Source organism: Mesoplodon bidens (genome assembly GCF_964165515.1).
Source record: "Mesoplodon bidens genome assembly, chromosome: 9".
Lineage (NCBI taxonomy): Eukaryota > Metazoa > Chordata > Mammalia > Artiodactyla > Ziphiidae > Mesoplodon > Mesoplodon bidens.
In genome coordinates this window covers 51,679,905-51,699,176 of record NC_138166.1, presented here as the reverse complement: position 1 = coordinate 51,699,176, position 19,272 = coordinate 51,679,905, and the positions used below count along the sequence as shown (strand labels likewise).

The following is a 19,272-nucleotide window of genomic DNA, read 5'->3' as shown; positions in this document are numbered from 1 at the left end:
GATAAATACACTGTAGTACATCCAGACAACAGAACAGTATTCACTGTTAAAAAGAAAGGAGTTACCAAGGCATGAAAAGACATGGAGAAAACTCAAACGTATATTACTAAGTAAAAGAAGCCAATCTGAAATGGCTAATTACTGTATGACTTCAGCTATCTAACACTCAGAAAAGGCAAAACTGTGGAGACAGTAAAAAAAAGAAAAAATCAGTGGTTGTGGAGTCAGGGAGTGAACAGGCAGAACATGGAGGGCTTTTAGGGCAGTAAAAATATTCTGTATGATATCATCATGGTGCATATATGTCATTATACATTTGTCCAACCCATAGAGTGAACTGTAATGTAAACTGTGGACTCAGGGTAATTGTGATGTATCCATGTAGCTTCACCCTTATTAAAAACTGTACCAACTGGTGAGTGATGTTGATAATGGGGGAGGCTACGCTTGTGTGGTGTAGGAGCTAGATGGGAAGTCTCTGAACTTCCCTCTCAATTTTTTAATGAATCTAAACTGCTCTAAAGAAGTACATCACAATTTAAAAACACAAAATCAGAACAAACAACGGTAGCGTGAACTTGATGACATCAGCTGCAATGAAGGGAAATGCACATAGTATTCTCTGGCCCAGCATTCAAACAAATAACTCAAGGCTTTCTACTTTTTGTACATGTTCCCAAAAAAAGAATTTTGAGAACCTATGTACATCCCATGAACATTTTTAGATAGCTTCACAAGATCAAGACTGAGATGGACAAAGGATTCAGGCACCCAACTTGTGTGGGACCCTATCCTCTTTTGTATGAAGAGATGTATTGCTGTTAAAGAATGAAAATCTGCAAATAAATGTAAAGGGGGGAATTAATGTAATTCTCCTATTCTGTGGTAAAGTAGAATCCTATGGCCTCTGACTCACTAGCCGGAGGCAACAAATCAGCAACAACAACTCAAAGAGACATAGGAAAATACAACTAGTTCTTCAAAAACCATAAAATAGCAATTACCATATTTTTGCATATGGTTTTACACTGAATTATTTCACAGTTATAATTAGGTTGCTAATGCAGTGCAGAATTGGACGATACACTAATTTGGTATATATTTTATCTAATCTGATGGAAATGTAACATTTAGAGGGCTTGATTCTTTTTTTCACAAGCAATTAAAAAGGACTTTAATATCACATTTAAAAAAATTGTGTTGGCCTTTATGATGTGATGTGTATGTGTATGTGTGTGTGTGTGTGTGTGTGTGTGGTGGATGTGAGAGAGAGAGAGAGAGAGAGAGAGAGAGAGAGAGAGAGAGAGGGAGGGAGGGAGGGAGGGAGGGAGAGGGAGAGAGAGAGAGAGAGAGGAATTCCATCCCAACTATAGGCACAAGCCATACCCTTTAGTCTCTGATTTATTTCCATCATGTAAGATTCTTTTCTTGCGTGCTTGCTTGCTTATTTTTTTAATCTGTTTTTCTTTTTTGCCTTTGGTAAATTAAAACTGAATTTTCTTCTCCAGGACAATTCTCTGTTCCAGTCATAGTAAATACCAATTTCATTTCCATCCCATTATTTTTCTAATTAAGCATTTGTCATGCAAAAGGAGATCTGAGGTGCCTGTGCTTTCCATTATGCAAAATATTCAGTTATGATAATAGCTTTGGGATGGCACCTTGAAGGTGTTACGGAAAAAAAATCAGAGAAGAAAAAAAATAAAATAAAATATATTTTACTTCGGACTTTTGCCTTTTTATTTTCTCCCTGATTTGCCACAGTTGTGGGTATTGACAATGTCCCACCAGTTGTGAAGGATGGACACATAATTCACATCCTTTAATAAGGAGAATTCTATTAAATCTTTATCTAAACATTTTAGAGGTTAAAAATGTAACCCTGCATCTCATTTTTTTTCTCTTCTGTTCACACTTAGCAAAACCTACAACTTCTATACTTGATGAAACGTGCTTCTGACTCAAGTTGTTTCAGAACAAAGTACGAATATGCCAGAAGGACAACCTGATATTTCTTGGAAATTCTTTCTTCCTTCTTATGACAAATCCCAAGGGGCTAGGCTCTGTCAAAGGAGAATTTATTTTCTAAACCCTTTGAACACAAAGCTTTTCCATTTTCTGTGGCAAGATATTTTCCCCAAACATTAACCATCACATCTTATAGCTATATTTATATCCATACAAACACTATATATCCATATGCCTATATTCTGTATATGTATATCTATATGTATAGTTTAATCTATTGATTTATAAACTCCGAGACTTCATTTTTCAATCATTTCCACAGTTTACACAGAATAAGCTGTGAAGTTGGATTTTTTAAAAGTGGGACCCATTTCCTCTCAATTTCTCAAAGAATGTAGACTGAGAACTTTCCGGTTTTGGAAGGAACCCTGGTGTATTTTCTGAAACACACTGTGCATGGTATGTGTGTGTGTGCACTGCCTGAGTAGATAGTGCTATTAGTTGAACTCACTGTGATTCTGCGTGTTCAGTATTTTCAAAGATGCTGTTGCGGTGCCCCCTCCCAGATCCTGTTTACTGGGGTCCCTAAGGCTCCCCCAGCTGCTCTGAGTGCTGGCTGCTGAAGGTTCACAGGTGCCCCCATTTCTGGGAAGGTTGTCCTGGGCTAAAAAGAGGAGCCACCTCACTCAGGAAGTTGGTGGGGGGAGGTCACAGCCAATGACTGATTGGGAAGTGGTACAAAATGCTGGCACCACGGCCCCAGGAAGGAACAACTCTGTGGGTGGTTAAAGCTCCAGAGCCCTCCCCCACGTTGCAGGTCCTGCTGGTCTTGATCTGAGACCCCATCGCCTCCCTGCCTCTCCTGCTTCACTCCTTCCCCCACAGGATTTTCCTGAAGAGCACTTGCTCAAGAGATCACAGCACCCAAATCCCTGTCTCAGGTTCTGTTTCTGGGAAACTTCTTTCAATTTTAGATATTCAATTTCCTAATCAATAAAATGTGGATAATAATTCCTGCCTAGTCTATTTCTCAAAGTTGGGGTGTGAATGGCAAATTGTGTGGAAGAATTCTGGAAACAGCCAAAGCAGTAAAAATATTTTGCAGGAAGCATGATATATCATTTGTTTTAATATTTAACCTTAGGTTCCATGAAAATATGGCTGATTTCTCCCAACTTGTGTTTTTCACACTTTAGGCTAATGTCCACTGTGCTCATTTTGCTGCTCCCTGGCGAGGGCTGATTTGTTAAGACTTGCTGACTTGTCTGTACCACTCTTTGCGCCTGGGCTCTCCAAGGTAAAGGAGGGAAAGAAACGTGAGTCCAGCAAGTGACTGTGTTGGCCCAGAGAGCACAGAGTCCCCGCCAAAGGCCAACTAAGCAAGAACCCGAGACCTGGTCTTGCCAGATCTTCACATGGTTTTAAGCAACGCCGGGCACCAGATATTTATGTAAAATCTCCAGCTTCTTAACTACTAACAACACATTTTTTTAAAAACTGTAACACTCTACTATTCAAGCAAAACATAACTGGAGGCCCAATTGGGCTAGTAGTGGGTAACCTATGACCAGATTTAAGCCCCTGAAGTAAGAGACCAGGTAATGCCCACTGAGGCCTCAGCTCTAGCACAGCGCTCAGCACATGATCCATGAAAGATCCCAGAAGAACAGGACCACCATTAGCAGTGTCGGTTTCCAAGGAGTTAAATGAATGACCGCTAGTTTTAGTAACTAGTTTTCTACTTTGTAAAAACCATTTAGCATATGATTCTTTTCCCTAAACAGTATTATAACATGTGCAGATTTTTATTCACTCGCCAGCTTGCTCTTGCACTTTTCAAGGACACTGTCTGTTTCCTTGTCTATGAAATAGAAGTAATTATGCCTGATCTGAAAATAAGCAAAAGCATGTAAAAGGACTTTGCAGACAGAGGCCATCAATCCAGAGAAATCACTGTTCTCTAGATTCTGCCCTGAGATCTAAATCCCGCACTCAGAAATCTGAAACGAACAGAGGCTCTCTCATCTTTCTTCTAAGATGGAGTTTCCTTAAGGTTAGTCATGATTTTTGCTATAAAAACTGCATTATTATTTTCTATTACTATTAATTACCTAATCTTTTCCTTTAAGTCAAATATATTTTTTTAGTTACTGCCAACCATCTTTTTCAATTACCAACTTTATCTTTGCCTAAGCAATAATATCCATGAATGCACAGGTTTTATGTCCTAGTATTTAATTTGTATACAGACACACATGTATAAGTGTATATGTATGTGTCTATATATGTGTTTGTGTATATATACATATATATAATATTCATCTGTGTACCACCTAAAATCACCTTGCCTGTTACCAATTATATGTCTCCCATTTTGGAATATTCTGCCCCCAAGGGATAGCAGAATTTTATAGAAAGATTTTCCAGCTCTATCAGTTTTTATTAATTTACTCAATAAGCATTTGTCACCTATCTGTCTATCTCATGTAAACCTGGAACAGGCAGGAGAAGATTAATATCACTGGTTCCACAAAATTTTAAACCACTCTAAAAAGCTTTGTGAGCCCATGTGGCTAATGAATTTCAGGAAGGAAACTCACGCTCCAAATCTTCCCGCTTCAGATTCCTGTGGACTTGGGACCACTCAGGAATGACAGAGGGTAACCCCGAGAGAGCCATATTTGCAAACTGGTGAAGCTCTCAGAGTCTGCCCCAGGGGAATCCAGGTAGCGCTGCTAGTGAGTTTTAACACAGCAAAGCGGTGGTGCCTTCTCAACAGCCTTCATGCAGGAAGCTGTCTGATGCTATGTTCCTAACTATCCAACCACCCAACACTGTAATTTCTAAGACTGGCTTTAGTCATTTAGTAAGATAATGGCATTTAAGCCAGGCACCATTAGGATACCAGATGATCTTAATAATTACAGTCTGCATTTAGGTGGCGCCTCTCCAGACAAGCACTAATAGTTTTACAAACATTATCTCATTTTCATCTTCATGACACCCTTGTGAAGCAAGCATTTTTTATAGCATTACTACAGAGAGAGCAGCTGAGGCGTGAAGGTTAAACACATTGCCCAATCTGAGAGCACATGTGCGATCACAGTTCTCAAACCTGGTTTGATGTCTTAAGAAAGCCTCTGTAATGTGTTCATGTAAAGGTTTCACACCAAATACGGGGGATGTCTCTGAAAATATTTACATTTAGGTCTGTAAACACACAGGCTCTTTAAAATTTGTTTTCAATGTATCTAATTAGCAAACAAACATAGAGGTCTAAGTGGAGTCTGATGTACTAAATACCATCTGCCCCATAACTTATTTAATAAATTGTTATGTAGCACTTGCATGTGGCTGGCATTGTTCCAAGTGTTTTATAAATATTAACTCCTTGACTCCTCCCAATAACCCCATGAAGGAGGTGCCATTACATTCCTCATTGTACAGGGAGGAAAACCAAAGAAGTTAGACAACTTGCTTAAGGTCCCACAGCTTGTAAGTGACAGAGCTGAGATTCAAATGCACATGATCTGGTCACTGAGTTTATGTCTTTAAACCAGAACATTGTGCAGCTATCAAACTTATAATCGTTATTTCTCTGAAAATATACTATTTCTTTCTCATGCCACCCAAAGACTTTTTTCCTATGTCAGTGGTTATCCACTTAACCCTATTCCAGACAGAATCTTCCCATGTAGCCAATCATCCTGCCCCCAACCCCACTGCACTTATAATCTAGGTGGATAACTCGCCGGTACTTTAGTAGAGTGACTGGAAAAGAGGGTTTCAGAAGCTCAGCAAATCACAAATCTGTTCCATGCAGAGTCCAACAAGGAATCGCCTGAAAGTATTAAAAAATCCTTTCTTCATTTGTGCTTTGGGGAAGGAAGAGTAAAATTCTCCTACTATTTTGTCTCAGGATTCGGATGAGTTTCTACAGTAAGCAAAGATATTTTTCACAAGTGACTTATGCAATATACCTTATAGTTGGCGAGTGCTTTCAAAGTGTCCTATATATTCATTATCTCATTTGATCCTTACACAACAGCCAGTGAGATAATCGGAGAAGCTATTTTCATAACCACCATTTTACAGATAAGAAAACTGAGGCTCAGCGTCATTAAATAAACTTGTCCAAAGTCACCCAGCTAATGAGCTACAGAAGCAGAATACATCCAGTGTCATGTGTTACTAAACCCTATAAATTATCTCATCTCATATTTAGCTTAATACTTTTGGTGATATCATTGCTAAAATCACACACTATAAAAGAGTGATTCCTCCTCAGGGGTGCAGACAGGACACTTGAGAACATTTAATGATTTCCACGTTCAGCTCCCTTCTCCTTTTTCAAGAGAACATGAAATAGACTTTCCAGGGTCATCAAAAAGAGAAGAGCTTCCATGTGGCCACTTCTACCAAACATGGGACTCATACCCACTGGTTTGCTCAGATGCTGCCCACTTCCTGAGTGAGGGGAATCTTTAGGTCTCAGAAGAGCCATCTCCCTTGTTTCAGGAACGTGTCCCTTCTCCCCTGGTTGTGGACACTGTGCTGAGGATTAGTTCCACTAAAGAAGGAATGAAAAGGCAATTCATTCGGATGAGTTACGTATGGGAAAGGCATTGGGCCCTGGAGGTCAAATCTGCCAGCTTTTACTTTCTCTATTAAATGTTTATTTTTCTCTTCCAACTGCTAGAACAACTGCAGTGAATCGCCACCTGTGATTTAAGATTTTTCATACTTAGTCTGCCTACTTATTATTATTTATTTATTCTTGGTATTCTTCCAAACAGGTCACTATTGCAATCATTGGCTTCCCTCCTCCTCTGCATACGAACTTTACCTTTCCTTGACTGGGATCCCATCCTCTGATGTCAGCTTCTTCAGTTTTTCTCCCTGCCACCTCAGGATTTCCTGGATTTTCTTCCCCAGTCAGTCCCACTTTCTTGGGAAGAGGTGACCTCCTCCCTCCCAAGGCTAAATCAACCCCTTCTTCTGCTAGAAACCCCTCCCTTACCACCTTTTGAGAATTTCACTCCATCACTTACAAACATCTCTCCTGACAGTCCATCCTACTGCGTACCTCAGCCTTTCTCTCTTTCCTGGAATACTTCCCTTTATCCACCAAGAGGTTTAAGTCTTTTCAGTTCCTCTAAGGCTGTTCCATTCTTCATGGCACACTCTCTTTGCTGGCTTCTATGACATTAGAGTCATAGAAAAAAATCCACTGCCTCCCGAAAAAATGGAGAAGAAATCCACATGGAACCTCTTCAGTGGCTATTGCTGTGTAACAAACCACCCCAAAGCTGAATGGCTTAAAACACAAAAATTTATGATATCTTAATTCTGTGGGTTGAGCTGGGCAGTTAGTTCTCCAGCTCACAGGGTATAACAGAGATCAACCAGGAGCTGCACTCAGTTGGGAGCATGGCTGGTGCTGGAATCTCAACCTCTGGGACCTGTCTGTGTTCTCTCGCACCATTCAGTAGTCCTGGAGCTTCCTGACAGCATGGCAGCTGGCTTCCAAGAGCACAAAACAGAAACTGCCTGCCTTTTGAAGGCTTAGGCCTGAAGCTAGCACAGTAGCGCTTCCCCTTCATTACACTACTGGTCAAAGCAACTCTCCAGGCCAACCCAGGTTCAGGAGAGGGGAAATAGACTCCATCTCTTAATGAGAGGAACGGCAAGGAATTTGTGGTCCACTTTAATCCACCACAGACTTCCACATTTGCTCAGCTCAAATCACCACTGTTATCACAATAGCTATTTGGAATTATTCCCTCAAGTGTTAATAAATCTTGGTCAGATCATCTTACGTAACTCCTAGGGTTATTACTTCTCCAAAAAAAACAAAACAGCTCAATTTCTGGCCTTAGGTTAATAGGAAAGTAATTTTATAGACTCTTAAAATTCAAGAGCTGCTTTAAGAACTATTTAAAATTCAGCTAGAATTTATATAGGTCTGTTTTATAGATACAAAGATCAGGTAGCATATCTATAAAATCTAGAGAAAGTAGGTGAAGTGAATTTTAATCAGCCTCTTTTTTTTTTCGAAAAAAAAAGCCAATATATTTCTGTTGATGACTAAAAAAATGCACAATGTGAGAGTTGCGAGTTAAGTTTGATCTGGGGCAAAATGAGGACTATAGCCCGGGAGACAGCATTTCAGATAGCTCTGAGAAACTGCTCCAAAGAGGTAGGGGGAAAGTCAATATATATGTGATTTTGGTGAAGGGGGAGTACATGTAATCAAGCACATATTTTTGCAGGAGGTTTCTGCTAGTCACGAGGAGCAGATGTCACCATGAAGGAATTTAGTGCTTTTCTAGATATGAGGAGATGCAAGAATTGCACTCATAAAATCAGCTACTAAAAATATCTAACTATCTGAAGACCTGTTCTGCCAGTTTTTCCAGAGCACAGAGTGCCTCATTTCTGCTCTCCACCCTGAATTCCCTTCAGGGGGTGTTGAAGGTCAGCAGCTGCAGAATCACGTGACTTAACCTTGTAGAGGTAGATGGCAACTGCCCATGGCAAGTGCCAATTTGTAGTTGACACTGTAAAGAAGATGAGTATTTTTCTGAAAGGCAAGGATAGTCATAAATGAGAGGTGTCAACTAGGTCTATTACTAAACAGTAGCAAAGAGACTGCTCTGGATGCCCTGTCCAGGTACTCAGCAGTGCCCTTACTGGCCACCCGGTGTCCCACTGGCTTCCTGGGAGGGCTGATCAAACATTTGTGAGGCTGAAGATAAGACCTCCAGTCCACCAGTTCAGATATGCTGTTGGCTATAATCCAGGCTTCTCATGGGTCCTCAGATGTGTCTTACTCCTTCTTACCTGAGTTTTTACAGATACCATTCCTGTTTATCATTATGCCCCACTCTCTCTCCTTCCCACACTTTTCCTTTTGCCTTAGCTAAATCCTCTTCATCCTTTAGATGATGGGATTATATTTGCCATCCACAGTGAAATTTTCTTTGAACCCACCCCCTTCCCAAAATTAGGCCAGATGCTCTTGCGGCAATTCCAACTTCTGTTGTATAAATAATTTTGCAGAGGCTGCCTTACCTCTTCTCTGGGGTCTTAACCCATTGTTCAGGGGTGCCCCTCAACAGTGTCTGTACACTAAGACCAGCTTCCCTGGTTCTGATGCATTAGTCCAGGAGCAGACACTAACCTTAAGACGGACCAAAGACATTCCCTTTAGAACTGAAAGACTCGGAGCTTTGATAACTAAGTTACATTAATGAAGCACATCAGAAGGAAGACCCATAAACTCCTGCCAAAGAGGTAGAGCTAATTTGACTCCTGCACTAGTTTATCTCTTCCTTGTATTCTGTTAGACACCTCTATGACTTTCCCATGGATTCTGTTCTTTCCTGAAACTATCCAGAATTGTCTATAACTCCCAACCAAAGACTTAAAATAATTTATACCAACTGGAATGAACTCAGGTATGCATGTATAATGAATGGTGTATTTGTTTTGTGTCCTTTTCAGTGCTAGAATGAAGGCTCTGTGAAGACAGGAAGATGCCTGCCTTGCTTGGTGCTGTATTTTGAACACCAAGTGAAGTAGTTGGCACATGGTAAGTGGTCCATAAATATTTACTAAATGAATGAATAAATGGAAATATAAGACTGATGCAGGCACTCTTTGGGAAGTGCCTGGGAAAGAATGAGACTTTACTATGGTTGGGCGGGAGGGTTAAGGGACCATGGTGGGTTTGGATTCCATGTTGGTGAGAAATGCTTTGAGTGGAGACTCTTGGTTGAATTGCTCAGGTTTTGGAAAACATCCTATATTACCTGATGAGTCAAGTACAAAGACCCTGTTTACCTTTGGATGCCAAGATTAGATGAAGGCTCTTTCTTACCATAGTCCAAAAAAATCTCTTTAAACTTGGGCAGTGCCGGAGAGGAGGACGGTGGCTCTGTGAAGCAGTGGACCTTGCAGGGCTGTGTGTCCCATCAGAGACTGACTGGTGAGAGGGCAGCCCTGCAGCAGGAACAATGTCGGAAGTCCCTGGTGGTCAGGGGTGGACAGAGCAGCCATGACAGCCATTTGCAGCAGGGAGAGTGGCTGAGGGTGGATGGAAATGAGAAGCTAGAGGAGATCCCATTTCCTGTCTATACCAATTCACTGGAAACAGGGCAGGCAGGGTTGAAATTTTAGTATCCACATTGGTTCTAAAGCCACAGAACTGTGGGGTTGCTCACTACACCCCAAGCTCTTAGCATTTCCAGGCCGGTGTCGCAAGGGTTACACTATCTGACCTGCATGCTGAGGTATTCTAGTAAGAAGCCGGGTTCCTGCAGGACACAGATTTTTAATTCATTACAGAGGTGGGTCTCTCTGCAATTTTACATTTTTTGGAGGACATGAACCTGCCAGATTACTTGGTCTGATGTGTAAAAACTGAGGTCAAAAAACGGGAGCTTTGTATCTCTGTGCTTTAGCTATCTACTTTCTAATTGCCCTGAAAGATGAAATAACTTTGTGTCAGAATATGTCTTGATAACAGCCAAATTCTGGATGCAAAACTATCTCCGAACTTTGGAATGTTATCCAACTAAGAGTCAAACACGAAAGCCTGATTTCCCAGCAGTCACAATACAGTAACCTTCAAACTCCATGACTCACCTCATTCTTCCTGGGGAAGTTTCCAGCTCTACCAGTTTAAGCTTGTCTAATCCTGCCAGGAAAATACTCTGCCAGTGTACAGGTGTCTATGTAGAGGTGAGACATTTTGTCCAATTGCTATTGGTCCAAGACCACCACATCTTAGTAACAATTGTCTTAGTAACAACTGTATGCAAAACATTTCTTAATATTTGGTGAGGGCCCTTAGCTTTAATTTTTTTGTTTAACAGTTCTTAAAAGGCTTTGCTCTAATTAGCTAAGAAGGAATGATATAGCCCAGTGTTGAAGCTCCTATAGTCTATAGCCAGACAATCTCGGTTCAACCTCCATTCTCCTGTTCAGTAGGGTGTGGCCAGTTCCTTATCCTCCCTAAGCCTCATTTTTCTCCTCTGTGAAATGGAGATAATAACAGGACATCCCTCAAAGAATGAATATGAGAATTAACTAGCAAAGAGTAAGCACTCAGCAAATGTTATTATTATAGCTATCTTTAACCTTCATAATATAAAATAAAATTATTTTATAAATTCAGATTTCTTAGTGAGGCAGTTTTAAAAATTGTTATAAATTCTTTGGCACTGCTCCCACTGAAGTGGTGTTTAGGTCTCCTCCACTTGAATCTGATCAGGCTTGTGACTGCTTTGACTCTAGAATACGTTGGAAGTGACCCTATGTGGCTTCCAAAGCTAGGTCATGAAAGAACATGCAGCTTCTGCGTTGTTGGCTGGAACAAGAGTTCCAGTACAGTCTGACTACAGTCTGTACAGTCTGACTACCCCAAGACTTCCATGCTGGAGAGGCCACATCAACAACTGTGGCTGACGGTCCCATCAGAGTCCAGTGTCCCTGCCTAGGGGCCAAGCATTTTGAAAGCGGATCCTCCAGCTCCAACTGTTCCAGCCCTCAACCGCCTGAGTCACCTCTAGCTGCTGGAGTCCTCCCAGCTGAGTTCCCAGACCTCATGCAGACAAATCATTCTCTCTGTCCATGTCCAAATTTCTGACTCCATGAACATAATAATTCTGACTCGTGAACATAATAAAATGGCTATTATTTTATGCCACTAAATTTGAGGTGGTTTGTTATATAGCAATAAGTATATGGAACATTCAGAAAATAATAGATCTGGGAGGAAACAATGGAGTAAAAGGGAAAATTAACCATATCAAAATCATCAGATCCAACCTTGATCTGTGTGCATAATTTTCAAACATCTATCAGTTTTTAATGATGGCAAAGTTTACTTTCTTCTTTCTAAGCTAAAAGTCTGTGTTAATCTGAAGGGCCTGCAGCAAACAGAACGACATACAAACTCCACACACTGCAGAGCCCCAAGGGGTAGCTCATGAGCCCATGTCAACACGGACTTCTCTTACTTCTGTTCTTGAGAGAACTGAGGGAAAATGAAAGCTGAAAAGAAAAGCCCTTGGTTTAAATGGACCCCGATTGCATTCCAACCTATCAGATCAATAATGCAGAGATTCCTAAAATCAATGTGCTAAGGCAGTTTTTACCAAATGCATTTGCCTATTGATTAACACTCTGACTTTTAAATATAAACATGCATACTTCTTTGTTGTGATCAGAATTACAGTATGCAAAAGCCAGCAAGATACCCAACCTAATGGGTATTCATTAGATTATCATCCTAATTTTATAAATGAGGAAACTGAGTCTCGGGAAAGCAAGAAAACTCACCATGATAAAAGAAATGACAGTGCCTTTTGTTGAGCACAAAGAATACCCCAGTGTCCGGGCTTTTCTTCTGATGCAAAATAGATGTAAGAATGGTGAGTATATCCCCTAAAGGTCTACCCATGGATCAGATTAGATCACAGGAAAGCTACATTTTGAATCTATTTTTCTGCCGCCTTACAGACACCTTCCCCCATCTAAAATGCACCATTATTTCTCGAGTTTTATCATAGGTGGCCATCTGACAGTGACCTGTGGCGTTCAATATCCTTTATACTAAAACATCCAAATAACTGTCTTAGAGGTAGATTCTTGGCAGAGTTTTGGATTTTCTAATGAACTTAATTAGGTTACAAAAGCTGTGGGATCTATCTTGTTTCCCTGGGTGTGCTGCCATGGTAATGCATGTAGTAGCTGCATTTGAATTCTAGTTCCCGCCATGGCCAGCTGGGTGAGCAAGGCAACATCTTAGCCTCCATTTCTGCATCCGAACTGCGGGTCATCATCTAACTACCTGCGTCAGCGTTGTTGTGAAGATTAAGTCAGGTACATGATATGACGATAACGTTCATGGAAGAAAATGATCTTTTTTTCTTTTTTCACTGTTTTTCAAGTATTAGGATCTCTTTCACCTTAGATGTCTAGTAAAGTACGAATAGCCCAGTGCTTTTCTTTACTCTGTCCAAAGAGATGTCAGATCTCAATGAAAATGTCTGGTTGCCTGTTCCATTTGTTCTTAATCATAATTCCAAAGATGTTATTTTAAGAAGAATTTTTACTAATACTTTAGACACCATGGATAGACTTACACGTTGTATCTTCAGCCAGAGGATTTCAGGTTAAAGCAAGAAGCAAGTAAACAAACAAAAAAACCCACAATTTGATCAGACTATGATGTTAAAAGATGTATAATATTATCTCTCCCCCACACACACAAAATGTCAAGTCATCCAGAAGGGAGAGCAGACATGCTCACTTCCAGAGGCACAAGTTTTACTTGCACTCTTAAAAACCTCTTTCGGCACCAAAATGACTCCAAACTATGCTCCCCACATCTTAGCCAATCAGAGAGGCCTCTTTAAGAAACATAACATTTTAATTTACAAGGGATCATCTATATTTCTTTCCCAGGGCCTCACAGAAGGACTGCATTTTAAATCGAATACAAATGCATACATGTTTTGCAAAAGTTTTCCCAGATAGTATACACTATTTCCAATTGCATAATGACAACAGAACTCATTAAAGCAGAGTCCTGAGATAGCTCTTTGTATTTTAAACTAAGATTTAAGTAATATATTTAGCAAAATCTTCTTTTATAGTTTAATCTTTGAACTATAAGAAGATTTGGGGGTAATAATTACCCAACCTTACTGATGATAATTCAATGATGGTGATCTCTTCTTCCTTTCATACTTCTATTTTTTTTAAATGTGTTCTGTGAGATTTGTGTATAAGTAATCCATGATTCAAACCTAGACCTACTGAATATACCCATCTATATTCAACCTTTAAGTCTTAACCATGTTTAAAATGTAAATTCTAACAAATTATGGCTGACTCACAAAAGATAAGTTAGTTTAGGATCTTAATATTAATCGGCTATAAGTGCCCTGTAAGATAAAAGTCAGGAGAGTCAACCTGACAGTCTCCTTTGATAAGCTGTTTTAGGGAAAGCAATATATGTCCTCAAAAGATGGACTTTTCAAAGAGAGCCTATAAATTGAGGTTCTGTGTATAAATGAATCCAAGAACAATCTCACCAATGTCAAGAACAGATTTGTGTAAGAGCGAAGAAAAAAATTAAGAAAGAAAAGACATTTAGTTTTAGAGTTTTTGCAAAAGAATATGGATGTTTTGGAAGTTAAGAATTAGCTTCTGCCATAATTCCTGGGTTAGAAATTCAAGAAGAAAGAAGTAGAAATCTATGCTGAAAGCTTAAAGTGTCTCTACAAAGACAATATAACAGACCTCAGGTGATGCCTCCGAGGAAGGTGGGAATAGCATAGCCCAGCTGTTCTTAATCACCACCAGCTCCTGAACCAATCAAAATCTCTTCACAAGCAATTCAAAGATAAGCATCAGACACTCAAAGCACAGTAAACCAAGTTCTCACTTTCCGTTCCTAACATACAAAAGTGATACAGAGGCGTGAGTCCAACCTTATAAAGTTGAGTTTTAAAATATCTTAGATCTAATCCAACATTTCTCAAGCTGTTTTATGAAAAGCATAAGTGTCAAGCTGTCGTGTGTGTGTGTGTGTGTGTGTGTGTGTGTGTGTGTATCCCAAAAGTGGGAAATACTAGGTAAGACAAAGTTTAAAAAGGATTCTTTACCTCAGGACTTCTCAGAGGTTTTATTAGGCTACCATGAATCCCCAGTAAGGACATAGAGTGTGGCCTTCTCCCAAACTTATTTGATCAAATTTTTTTCACAGACCATCTTTGGGGAAGATATTGTATTTCACAGAAAAAATTTGGAAAATGCTGATATAACTCTTCAGTGAGTCCCAGCATTGATACATTTAGATCCTGGTATAGAAGACTATGTTGAATACTGAGGAATCATCATGATCTACACCCAGAAACCATTATTTTCTTCTATAATTTTTAGAAGAGGACATGTTTGCGTAATGTTACCAATGGAAATTCATGGACTTTGGTCACAAACAAGGCCTACTCTGGCACTTCCTGGCTATGGGACCTTGAATAAATTACTTAACTGCTTTGAGCCTTAGATTCTTGATCTATTAAAAAAAGATAATAATTACTACCTACTTCAAAAAGTAGTAAAGTTTAAGTGTACATAGTGTATATTAAGAAAAACAATGCCAAATACTTATGGTAGGTGCTCAAAAATTTAGTCTTAACCTGTGTTATCTCTGTTATTCAACAAGGACAATTCAATCCTGCCACCCACAAGCCAGCAACAAATAACTCACCTAAAAGCTCAAGGTCTGGGGGCTTCCCTGGTGGCGCAGTGGTTGAGAGTCCGCCGATGCAGGGGACACGGGTTTGTGCCCCGGTCCGGGAAGATCCCACATGCCGCGGAGTGGCTGGGCCCGTGAGCCATGGCCGCTGAGCCTGCGCGTCCGGAGCCTGCGCGTCTGCAGCCTGCGCGTCCGGAGCCTGTGCTCCGCAATGGGAGAGGCCACAACAGAAGCCCGCATACTGCAAAAAAAAAAAAAAAAAGCAGCTCAATATCTGCCAGGTTGCACCTGGAGCAGTCACTTAACTCCAGGTGAGTCTGTGTGCACCCAATTGTATGTAATTGGAACTGGTAATTATCCATATTCAACCTGACATAAGCAGTCTGGAGAAACTTCAGAAGATTTGGGCAAGGGCTGATAAAACAAGATCTTTGATATAAGAAAACTTGACTGATGCTTGAAGAATCAGTATCAAGGAGGAATTGGGTTATGCTTATAGCTTTTACCTAATTGAAATATTTTTATTACCAAGTTCATAATAGTTCATACTTACTTAGTAATTTTTATCTGTGGATCTCAACCCCTTCCACCACATATGAGAGAATAATATATTTTAGATTAATGTCAAAATATGCTGCTCATATTTTCCTTCTTACATTTTGTTACCCACTGCTATTATCACCTCCCCAAAAGACCTTCCATAACACTAATTTTTATTGGTTACCACCCTGAACTGTTCCTGATTTTAATATCTTCCTCTGTATCACGTAGGTTTGATAAATGAAATAACGTATTGGTATAAAAAATAGATAAGACAACCTAGGTTTTGTTTTTTTTTTAACTTTGGAAAATAACTCTCAGGAAGCAATTTTTTGACAAGGTCTTTTTTTACACAATCCATTGAGAGAAAACTTCTATAGAAAACTGATTTTTTTAAAAAATAAAAAGAACGATAGCTACTCAAAAGAATATAGAAAGGATTAAAATAAGCATTTAACAAAATTCATGCCAAACAAGGCCATTTAACCTGTATCTCTTCCTTTAACATTTTTGGGTCTACTATTCTTAATTATAAACTGGAGAAAATTAACTAGTCCCTAGATGATATTTTGGGTTCCTTCTGGTTCCATGATCTGGCAAAAATGACTTTCTTTTTTTTTTAAGCTCTGACTGCACTTCTGAGCCTCCTCCCTAGTAAACTTCACTGTCCAGTGGAAGATAAAAGAAGCTCACATATTTCAAGAGAACAACTTTTGAAGCAGGACAGAGCTACTCTGGGGAACAGAACTGCATTCTGCTAAACTCCCTGTGCCCTACCCCTTTGGGGGAGAAGAGGAAGCATCTGAAGTGATGGTGATGGTGGATGCTTAATACACTGGATGCTTCTTGGTAATTAAAACACTAGAATAAATTGACTTTTCACCAAGCCCAGTCACCAAGAATGACCTTGAGAGAATGCAACACAAGACAGAGTAGTCTTTACACAAGAGGAGTGACAGAAGAAACATGGCTTGGTAAAGTTTCTAAGCATGGGACATTATCAGCAGAAGAAAGAGCATCAGGGTGAGAGGCTAGAGAAAAGGTGTCCCCGGGAGACTGTGGGCCAGGATGCTGGAGGATAAAATGAATAGCTATGAACTGTGAGTGCTCTAAGGACCTCAGAGAACACCTGTGCTTCCCAGCCTCCTTTTCAATACCAAAATCTTTCATGAATTATTGTCAAAACACACACACACACACACACACATACACACACACTCATTCACATATGATACCTGTTGTACATTCATTATGATACCTGTTGCATTTTCTTTAAAAAAATAGGAATCCAGAAATGCTTTAAAACAAATATGAATTTTATGAATTTACTACATCCATGAATATTTGAAAAATGATAATATATATATCTGAAACAAATAGATATCATTTCATTTCAACAGGTAAAGATATGAGTGCACAATCTTTAGAGACACCAACATGCGTGGTGATGAAATTCACAGTGACCTTTTAGTATGTAGGACAAGTGACCCTCACCTAAAGTAGTGACCTTTACATGTAGACTAATGTTTAAGCTTCCCAATGACATTGTGCCCCAGCTTCCCTCTTTCCCAGTCATCCTGAAGCCACCTGCTGAATCACTGTAAAGCTCTGAAAAACTCTGGGGCCCTTAAGAGAGTATCTGCGAATAGTGATAAACTGAACTTTTTTTCGTGGGTACATTATCCAGCTGGTATTGTCTTTTAAAATCCATCCTATGAATTATGTGAGAATGAAGAATTTTACTTCCAGTTGAATTTCCTGTTTCATGATTTAAATGATTTATGAATGAGGGCTCTATGTTCAGTCATTGTGGCCTTAGGCAGTTCGGTGGTCTGATTCATTCTCGGGAATTAGATGATCAATTCAATTTTGTAGATCTGATGACCAGATTGATTAGACAGTAAATGATCAGGCCCAATATAAAATACCATTTGGTATCCACTAATAAGACAATTTCAAGATAGAATTAACCTCAAAATGATTAGTATAGTGCTCAGTGTAGAAAAGGATACAACAGTTATTCTCTAGAGCAATGGTCCTTAAACTTTGAGTGCATCAGACTCACCTGGATGTCTGACTCAGTAGGTATGGATGGGGCTGGAGAATCTGCATTTCTAACAAGTTCCCAGGTGCTGCTGCTGGTTCAGAGATCACAGTTTGAGGAGCATTGCTCTTTAAAAAAAGACCAAAAAAGCTGCATTTTAGTTGAGTTTAACATATCAAACAGATATATAACAATATTGTTCAGCCACCCCCTGCTTATGTGGGAAAAAGTGACCCTCAACAGCGCCCTGTTGTCTATATAATTTAACCCAGACTTTTTAGCATGGATTAAAATTTTTCTCCTGCCTTCCTCATAATATCTCAGCCACACCCACCCACCCTCCCCCTGCAGCAATTTAAGCACTTCAGAGCTCCTGTCTTTTGCACCTTTCACTCACTTCTCCCCCAGAACCCTCCCTACCCATTTCCACTGGCTGGCTGCTTTCCTGTGCTCCTCTAGCTTTGGGATGGGCATCAAGAGAACTGATCTACATCTCTGTGCCCCACTGCACTATGCCTTCCTGTAAGGCCAGCCCATGCCTTGCTTATCTTTGTATTCTACTACCTAACAGTGCTTATAGCATAATATGAGCTTGGTAAGTATTTATTAAACAAATGAATGAATGAACGAAAGATAGAAAATAACTGTAGAAAAGTATACCAAGAGAGAGTCTAATCATAGGTCAACCAATCCTAGGTAGAATTAATAATACAGTGGCATTTTATTGATAAAACTGAGTCACGTAGTCAAAGCATCACTTTAAAAAATCTTACACGAAAACAACAAGAATGTAAGTCGGCTGAGATGAATTGTGTTGTTTTGTTTGTTTTGTGAACCGGCATCCGCAGTTCTGCGTCTGAGTGGAAGACCACTCTGCAGCCCGGCCTGTGGCACCAAGCTGGCCCGGGTCTGACCCTCCCAGGATTTCCCACAGGTCCGTGGGCGTCTCCGGGCTTTGGAAGGCTCCCAGGAGCTCCCCCAGGGCCCAGGCTGCCCCCAGGCGCAGTTCCGGCTCCGAACCACCTCTGGGGTCTCAGGCAGCGCGGGCTTCCTCTGCTCCCTCAGAGGTCGTCGGGTTCTCAAGTTTTTCTCTCTAAATATTTAATGGGCAGTTTCTCTTTGCTTCTGTTTCTGGATTGATAAAGAGGAGAAAAAGGAGTTCGACCACAGAAAAGATAATAATAGCGGACTGTATATCTGACTTTACTTTTTAAATTCCATCAAAGTTTGTGTTTGGTGGTTGTTTTTCTTCCTTTGAGAGCGATCCCGTGAACTTCTCCTGGGGGGAAATGGCGCGTCCAAAGCCCGCCAAGCCCAGCCTGAGAGCTCTAGGATTTGAGAGTAATATTTAAAACAAAACCTCGACAGATACAAACTCAAAGGAAGCCTTGCGTTCCTTAAGTCAAAGGTATCTGTTCTGATCGAAGCACTTGGTTTGCTGTTTGTA

At 40.1% G+C, this 19,272-nt stretch overlaps 1 long non-coding RNA gene across 1 annotated transcript in view; it reads right to left on the bottom strand.

The window, feature by feature from the left end:
• The window catches only part of LOC308622194, a 207,851-nt gene that overhangs the window by 86,056 nt on the left and 102,523 nt on the right, over positions 1-19,272 (bottom strand). The window contains exons 6-7 of the long non-coding RNA XR_014016577.1: positions 17,847-17,953; positions 15,254-15,482 (exon numbers count right to left, since the gene is read on the bottom strand). This is a non-coding gene — a long non-coding RNA (uncharacterized lncRNA). The remainder of the gene's footprint in view (positions 1-15,253; positions 15,483-17,846; positions 17,954-19,272) is intronic.